Below are 9,294 nucleotides of genomic sequence, written 5' to 3' on the forward strand. Positions count from 1 at the left end.
AAAACGTATACAGGGTCACGATGAGTCAAGACTGCCTCGGTGGCATTTAACAAGAACAGCCTAAAGCTTTAGCTTAAAAACGATGGTGAGGATGACGCAGAACAGGGCAGTGTTTCATTCTGTCATATATGAAGTCTGACGGGATGGCACCGAGCAACAGTAAAGCCCATCTAGAGGACTGGTTCTCGTGGGGAAAATATGTCAGTCTTCTAGCCTCCTAAACTACAACCCTCATTTTCTTTATTATAGCAGAAGTGTTCCGGTGGCATAGTACTGAGGTGCTTGACTGCAAAGTAAAAGCTCAGTGGATCAAACCCACCACTGTAAAGATTCAAGCCCACTTCCATAGAGTTGATGCCAACTCAGAGACCCTACGTAGGGTTTCCAAAGCTGTAAATCTTTTTGGGAGCAGAAAGTTTCCTGTTTCTCCCACGGAGTGGTTGGTAGATTCAAAGTAGTCTACATTGTTGTTGTTAAGTGCCATTGAGTCGGTTCTGACCCATGGCTACATATATGGTTTCTGAGGAGCGGTTGGTGGGCTTGAAAAGCTGATGGGAGGTTGAAATGACTTTGCTATCCAGCGTATTAACTCACAGCACCACACCAGGACTCCTAGTTGTTGTTGTTGTTAAGTGCCGTCAGGTCGATTCTGACCCATAGTGACCCTGTATAGGGTTTCTGAGGAGCAGCTGGTGAGCTTGAACCACTGACCTTGCAATTCACACAGCTTTGTAGTTTGGTGTATTAACCTACAGTGTCATACAAGGCCTCCTAGTAGCCTCCTTAAAAATCCTCTGAGAAAGTTCTACTCTGTTCTAGAGGGTCACTAGTGGGAATTGCCTCAAGGGTAGTGGATTTTGTTAATTTTTATTTGCTTTTAAGGGTAATCCTTGAATTGGTTGCCTTAACCATAAGAAAATAAAACTATAGATTAATATCTCTAATGAATAGAAACAAAATATTCACACAAATACTAGCAAACGGAATTAATAAGCAGACCCAGTGGGATTTATCTCAAGAATGCCAGGCTGGTTCAACTTTAGAAAATGAGTTAATATAATACATCAGAACTAAGAAAAAAACCCAAGGAAACAGTCCATCATCTCAATAAGAGCAGAAAGGCATTTGACAAAATCCAACAACCTTGCCTGGTAAAAGCATTCAACAAGCTAGGAATAGAAGGGGAACTCCTTGGTATAATAAAGGCATTTATGAGAAGCCCACCATACTCAGTGGAGAAAGATTGACAGCTTCCTCATTAAGACCAAGAATAAGATAGAAATGGCCACTTCTACCACTGCTATGGAACATCTTTCTGGAAAACCGTAATCAGTGTAATCGGGCTGGGCAGGGAGTTATCCAAATCAGGACTGAGGAAGTCAAATTCCTTTTTGCAGATAGCAAAATCCTATACACAGGAAACTCCACAAAAATGCTGTTAGAATTAATAAATGAATTTGGCAAAGTGGCAGGATACAAGGCCAACTTGCAAAAATCATTTGGGTTTCTAAGCATCAGCAATGATTCAAAGAAATTAAGGAAATCCTTGTGACCATGAATTAGAAAGACAAGTGAAAGTATGTATCCTACAAGTGGTTTCAATGACTTAAAGATGAGGGGAAAAAGGGTAGTTCATGAATTTTCAGAAACAGTGGATAAGATCCTCCCTGTTGTGGCTATGTGAATTAAGAATGGGCTAAAGGCCTCTTTCTAAAACCTTGTCCTGGGGGCTTTAGAGTTTAATTTCATATTGGACTCATTTTTATATGCTGTCTACAACTACAGTCCATTCAGCTGTCAGAATCAGCCTGAAATGAGTCATATGTTAATGCTGATGACATCACAACACTCTAATGACTTCCTGTCACATTTAGAACAAAACACAAAATCTAGAGCTTAGGAGTCCCTACATGATCTGGCCCTTGGCTGTCTCATATGAGCCTTCTTGCTATTCCTTGAACATATATCATGGTCTCCTTGGGATTGAATCTGTACTTTTCCCCCAAAGGCATGTGAATGTGACCATATTTGGGGGAATGTTACTTTTGTTAAGTGCTGTCGAGTTGGTTCTCACTCATGGTGACCTTGTATAGGGCTTCCAAGGAGCGATTGGTGGATTTGAACTGCCAACCTTGACCAGGAGTCTATAGGTGGCTGATAAAAGGTGAGAAGAGACAATGAGACAGAGTCATGCACAGAGGAAAGATGCCGTATGAAGATGAATCTACAGGTAGCAAAGAAAGACCAGAGACTGCTGGCAGCTACTGAAAGCTGGAAGAGGGGCTGGAACTCAGATCCCTCAGAAGGAATTGATATGGCTAATGGATAGACCTTGATTTGGACTTCTAGCCTCTAAACCTATGTGAAAATAAATTTCTTATCTTGAAAGTCACCAATTTTGTTACGTCAGTCCTAAAAGACAGGGCAAGAATGCTGGTGATGGCTGTGGAGCCTGGTTAATGTAGTCGGTGTCACTGGGTTGTACACGTAAACCAGATGTTGAATTGGCCAATGTCAAGTTATCTATGTTTTTGCCACAATTAAAAGATATGTAGCTCCAGATTTCTGTCTTGGAGGTGAGCCTGGGAATCTACATTTTAGTAAATTCTCTGTGATCCTCATAGATTCTAAGGGATTTCTTTAGAACAATGTACTTTGTTGTTGTTGTTGTTATGTGCTGTGGAGTTGGTTCTGACTCATAGTGACCCTGTACAGGGTTTCCAAGGCTGTAAATCTTTACGGGAGCAGAAAGCCTCATCTTTCTCCAGCAAAACAGCTGGCAGTTTCAAACTGCTGACCCTGAGGTTAGCAGCCTGATTCGTAACTACTACGCTACAGAGCTCCTCATGTACTTTGTGGAGTCTATTAAAAGTTGAACCTGAATTGCCTTCAGTCGATCTTAACTGAGAAACTGAGCATCTCTCAGATGCCCATGGTAGCAAACATTTAACTGAGAGACTTGTGGGTGAGAAATGAGATTCCCTATGTGAAATGGGTCCCTTTGCAGACCGAGCAGGAACTGTGGGCTTCGGTACCCATAAGTCTTTTGATTCACTGCAAGAAGGTAATTTGGAACCAGACAGTGGCTGTATTCATAAGCTGCTGGTTCATAGGGATAAACTCAGCTTCCAGAAACTGTGTGGCAGATTGCTTTCCATCCACCCTCCCGAACATGAATACTGTCTTCCATCTCGTGTTTGTTCTTCTTCTGATATGATTTCAAAGAGACACAGCAGAATGCAGGTGCTGAAATAGGTGAGACAAAACACAAAAGGAAGCAGTCCCATTAGCTCAACCTTTCTTTCTTTGTCAAATTTCATTAATGTCAGGATTTATTTTCAAGATTCCTTTTTCATAATTTTCCAAAACCAAAATAATTGTCCTAACTTCTAATCTTAAAGCTATATAGAAGAGGTCACTGGCCACCCCCAGTACAGTCCCCACTTAGGAGTAGGCACATTCACAAATTTATATTCAATTTGTCACATTCACATGAAAAAGGACTGGATTTCTCAGCCAGATGATAGGCGTGACATTGAATACAAGATTGTGTCACACTTTAAAGAACTTTCCTTTATTAGCAGCTCCATAATCACATAAACTTAGACTAAAAATTTGACCTAATTCTTTCCCTGGAGGCCCAAGCCGTAATAGTTGTAGAAATCTGTGAAAAGGGATAAATACAATTCAATAATTATATTGATAAATAAAATGAAAATCAACTAATTGTGTCATTCACTGAGATGTTCATTCACTGTTGCTGGCTTTCTGCTCCACTGCCTGCTAAACTTTTCTGTCACACTTCAATACATTTAATTGTGCAGAATAAATGAGCTAATTTTTGAAGTCACAGGCTCTGTTTGCAAGATAAGAATGGTGATTTATTGACCTCTCCCAGCTCTGTAAGAGCGGTGCCCTCCTTTTCTGCTGACAACTTAGCATTGGTCTGTATCCCCCTCCGTTTGGTTCACCTCTCAGCTCTTACTGAATCCTGCCTAGCCTCCCCTCTTTCCTCTCATGAAAGCACTGATGTGTAGCTTAAGAGCCTGGCAGGCTCTTCCTGTGGGCTGCAAAAGAAAATTCTGTTGCTTCTGTAGTAGCTCTTCATAGAGTGATTACTTGTTTTTCCATCTCCACAGCCATCTGAACCCATAATTCTGTTTGTTCAACTGGAGCCCCAGGTTGTGAATTCCAACTCTCCAATGCCCCAAGGCCAAATTTAGCTCATCTGTAGGTGCAGCATAGACAATACAAACAATCGTTTTTAGTCTTGGATGTAAAACAGAGTTACTTGAGACTTGTACGTGGGTTTCAAAGCTCCTAATGGATCAGCCAGGTGGCATCATTGATGGCGTCAAGTGTGGCAGCGGTGGTGGGGTTGGCCCAAGATCAGACATTGTTTCGTTCTGCTGTGCATGGGGTTGCTATGAGTCGGTTCCAACTCCATGGCACCTGACAACAACAACAACAACAATAAAACAAAACAAAACAAAACTGTTAAATAAGGCCACTTGCTCATGTTGGATTGATACATGATGACCCAAAATAAAAAGTATCCCAAACTATATGGATTATTCGAATAAGTAAAATAGAACCTCCTTGGAATGTAGTGAACATGCCTTAAACCAAAAGCTTTAGAATCTGAGATAGCGTTTACTTAATTTTCTTCTGCATGTTGTCCAGTTTCTTTTAATTACTGATTGTTTTCTATAACACTCCATATTTGTAATGCATTCCCAAAAATTTGCAGTATTTAGGCTTCCTCACAGTGGCTACTTCTAGTGTGATGCTGAGAACTAGTAGGTGTTCAATAAGTAATGGCTGAATGAGCACATTTCATGCTTAATGAAAGTATCATACTTGTTTAAGAAGTGCATACAGAGATATTTCAGTCTAATACAGGATGATTCTGAAATATGCAACTTTGTATCAAATTGTGGCATTTAAAAAGAGAAAAAAGACTTTTTAATACAGTAAAAACATTTTTGAAAAATTTAAGGAGCCACTGCCATCAAGTCAATTCTGACTATAGTGACCTTATCAGATGGAGTCTAACTGCTTCAGAGACTATAAGTCTTTACCGGAGCAGACAGCTTCATCGTTCTCCCATGGATCCACTGGTAGGTTTGAACCACAGACCTCATTAAGGTTAGCAGTCCAATGCTGAACCCACAGCACCACCAGGGCTCCTTTTTGGATATGGTAGACCTTGTAAATCATCACTAGGCATCTAAATGTTGTCCACATTTGTACACAAACACAGCTCAAAGCATAGGTACCCAAGTAACTCCAGGGAGCATTTCATAGCATCCCTGCCTTGGAGTAGATCTCCCAGAAGGATCTGTCAGCCTCAGCTCAGAGTGGGCTCAGTTGTCTGCTGCCTCTCCTGGCACAAAGAAAAGTGGAGAGACTGCAATACTGAGATTTGAGGTTATTTGTACTATGACTTCCAGCTTGTGAGCAAGGTAGCTCAGAGTTACAAATTGACATCTAGGCAAAGAACTAGCATAACACAGATTGCGTGCCTCTCTCTCTCTCTCTCTTTCTCTCTCTCTCTCTCTCTCTGTGTGTGTGAATTCTTTGGCTTTCTTGGAAAAGAAGAAGACAAGAAGACAAATGCATTCTTTTACTTTCCGGTAACTCCCTCCCCGCTTTTACTGTCAAACCTTGTGCTTAACTATCTTTCCTCCTCCATACCAGTCTGATCTCTTTGAAGTCTGAGAATTTGGCTTGGACAAGGGAAGAACTGGCTCTAGTGTCCTTAATGAAGACTTAATGTGATGCCATTGTTCTGAAACACAGCAGCGGCTCCAAGAGTCTCCAGGTGTTTGCCTGCAGGAAGTCATAAAGTCAATGGGAATCAGGACAGAGCCTCACAGGTGGAGCTGAACTTCCACACAGAGGGTGTTACTATGGTCATTGCTGCCCTTGCTCTCGCAGTGACATTCCTTTACTGGTAATGCCACTTTTTAAAACAGTCACTGATTAGATATTAGACTTTTAGTTACCTATTGCATCCTGGTGTGGCGCTGTGGGCTAACGAGCTCTGGTAGCGTAGTGGTTACGAATCGGGCTGCAAACCTTAAGGTCAGCAGTTCTAAACTACCAGCTGCTCCGCGGGAGAAAGATTAGGCTTTCTGCTCCCGTAAAGATTTATAGCCTTGGAAACCCTGTACAGGGTCGTTATGAGTCGTAATCGACTCCACGGCACATAACAACAACAACAACAATGTATCCTGGTGTGGCGCTATGGGACAATGTACTGGACTGCAAGGTTGGTGGTTCAAATTCACCAGTCGCTCCTCAAAACCCTATACAGGGTGGCTTAGGAGCCAGAACCCACTCGAAGGCACTTAACAAAAACAATGTATCAGTGGATTTCTTGTGTGGGGCTGTAAGATAAGCACTGGACTGTGAACCACAAAGTTAATCATTCAAATCCATCAGCTGCTCCTCTGAAACCTTATACAGGTTTACTATGAATCCGAATCAACTCGAAGGCACTTACCAACAAAAACAAGCTGGGAGTCCCGTTGTGGTGTTGTAGGATAAGCACTGGATTGCAAGGTCGGTTTGAACTGCAAGGTTGGTGGTTCAGACTCACCAGCTGCTCCTTGGAAACCCTGTATAAGAACCAACTCAACAACACTTAACAAAAACTATGTAGTAGGCTGGCTCTCTGGTGACAGGCACAGTGATTAAAATTTGGCTACTAATTGAAGCATTGGCAATTTCAATTCACCAGCCACTCTGTGAGTAAAGATATACAACCTTGGAAATTTGCAGCCCATGGGGAAGTTCTTTTCTGTCTTATGGGTTCACTTGTTGTTGTTGCTAGGTGTCATGAAATTTTGTTCCGACTCATAGCAATCCTATATAGGGTTTAAGAGCAGCTGGAAAGTTTGAATTACCAACCTTGTGGTTTAGCAGTACAGTGCTTATTCTACAGTGCCAAACAGGACTCCTATGAATCTGAATTTGTTTGTTGGCGATTGGTTTAAGGTTTTTTGGTAACTTATTAGGAAAAATAAAATACAATCCTAATAGTTATTCAGTTATCTTGTTGATGCAAATGGTTAGCCCACTTGGCTGCTAACCAAAACACTGGAAATTGGAATTCGCCCAGAGGTGCAGCTAAAGAAAGGTCTGGATATCTTCTGAAAAAATCAGCTGTTGGAAACTCTACGGAGCACAGTTCTACTCTGACACTCAGCCATCACCAGGGGCTAAAGTCATCCGGGCTGCTAACCTCAAGGTCAGCAGTTCGAAGCTACTAACAGTTCCATGGGAGAAAGATGAGGCTTTGTGCTCCCATAAAGATTTACAGCTTCGGAAACACTATGCAGGGTCGCTATGAGTCGGAACCGACTCCACGGTACACCACCACCACCACCACCACCACTCCCTGACGGAACATGCTACGCTTGCTTTTCCTCCCATGAAAACATCCACCTTAAATTAGAACCAAAAGAAGCAGTACTGGTTCTTTCCTACACTGCTCTTCTGATTCTTGCCAAAGTGTTTATTGAATCCCTAACTAAAACCACTTGTGCTCTTGAACTCTTTTCTAGGAAAAAAAAATGTGATTATTGTTTCTCTCTCTGAGGGAAACAAAGAGGGATTACCACAGGAACTCCATTGAGGCTTTACAAGACAAGCTTGCATTGGGATGGAAGTCGGAAGCCCATTTAGTCAAGTCCCGCCACGGGACCTGGCACTGAAGCAGCCATAGACAGTAAGTGCTACGGAACCCACTTCTGAAAAGGAGCATTTGGCATTCAGTCTTCTAAAGCACCAGTCCTCCCGGTGCCTGGGAATTCTGGGAATCTCTGCCTGTGGCAATGACACTGATTTGTATCTGGGTATGAACTTAAATGAAAACATGAATTGAACTCATTACTTGAGGAAGAAAACACTGCCAAATTTAACAGGATAAAATTCCAGCAGGGTGTAAGGTTTTATGGGGTTATAGTGAAATACATCATAGAAAGGTTTCCAGTTCATAAAACACTTTCAAAATATGCTCAGACCTTTTAAGTGGAAGGGACATTATCATATCTATCTGTGGCATTTCTCTGCAAATTGAACTCACATATCCTTTGGGCTGACTACACAGAGAACAGAAGAAAGAAATGGAAGGAACTTGAGCTAAAGATTGACTCTTTGAAAAGGTTTTCTTTAGGTGGAATTATTTGAGAACAAATGACATCAGAAAGTAACATGCCAATGTACTGTTGCCAACTCCTAAGACTTTAACTTGTTTTCACGTATCTAATTGATTCATCAAATATTTTTGGAACCCCTTACCATGTATTTTGTGCTGTTCTAGGCATTGGGGATACAGGGGTCAATTAAATAAATCTACCCTGAGATGGTTCAGGGATTGAGGTGGATTTATTGGATAAGCGCTGGACTTAGAACCACAAGGTCAGTGGTTTACATACCTACCAGCCACTGCATGAGAGAAAGATGAGGCTTTCTGCTCCCACAAAGATTTACAGTCTCAGAAACCTTAAACAGTGTTTTTATAAGTCAGAAAAAATTTGATGGCGCTTAGCAACAACAACAACCACAACATGGCCAATTCACCTCAGGCATAGACACCACTCATTTGTTGTTATGATGCTGAACAAGTTTTAGCAGGACTGTCTGACTCAAACAGACTAGGAAGAAGGACCTGGCAATCTTCTTTTAAAACTCAGGTGAAAAAACTCTATGGATCACAGCATTCTGATCTGCAACCAATCCTTAGGTGGCACAGGACCTGCATTTCTTTCCATTATGCATAGAGTGGTAATGAGTTGGGGTGAATTTGACAGCAGCTAACAACAATCCTCTCCATACATTGTAGAAAAAGAGAAAAGCAAAAACAAATGAAATGAAAACATATTGCAACATATTAGGTAATCACAACAGCTAATAAGACAAATAAAACAAAGACAACGTAACAAAAGGGTCTTGGAAAGGTGGAGTGGCATTTTAGATAGTGTGTCAAGCAAATACTACTCATAGGTAGCAGAAATTTCAATGAAGTGACCTATTTGTAAAATCAAGAATACTTGTTGTTGTTATTAGGTGCCATTGAGTTGGTACCAACTCATAGACACCTTAGGCACAGCAAGACGAAACACTGCCCGATCCTGAGCTAACCTCACTACTGTTGCCATGCTTGAGTCCATCGATGCTGCCACTTGGCCAATCCATCTCATTGGGGGTCTTTCTCTTTTTCTCTGACCCTCCACCTTACCAAACATGATATCCTTCCCTAGCGACTGTTCCCTTCTGACAATATGT

At 41.6% G+C, this 9,294-nt stretch overlaps 1 pseudogene; it reads left to right on the top strand.

The window, feature by feature from the left end:
* The first annotated feature begins 2,205 nt into the window (after positions 1–2,205).
* LOC102824060 overlaps positions 2,206–9,294 on the top strand; it is a 99,020-nt pseudogene continuing 91,931 nt past the window's right edge.

This window comes from Chrysochloris asiatica, unplaced genomic scaffold (assembly GCF_000296735.1).
Source record: "Chrysochloris asiatica unplaced genomic scaffold, ChrAsi1.0 scaffold00040, whole genome shotgun sequence".
Lineage (NCBI taxonomy): Eukaryota > Metazoa > Chordata > Mammalia > Afrosoricida > Chrysochloridae > Chrysochloris > Chrysochloris asiatica.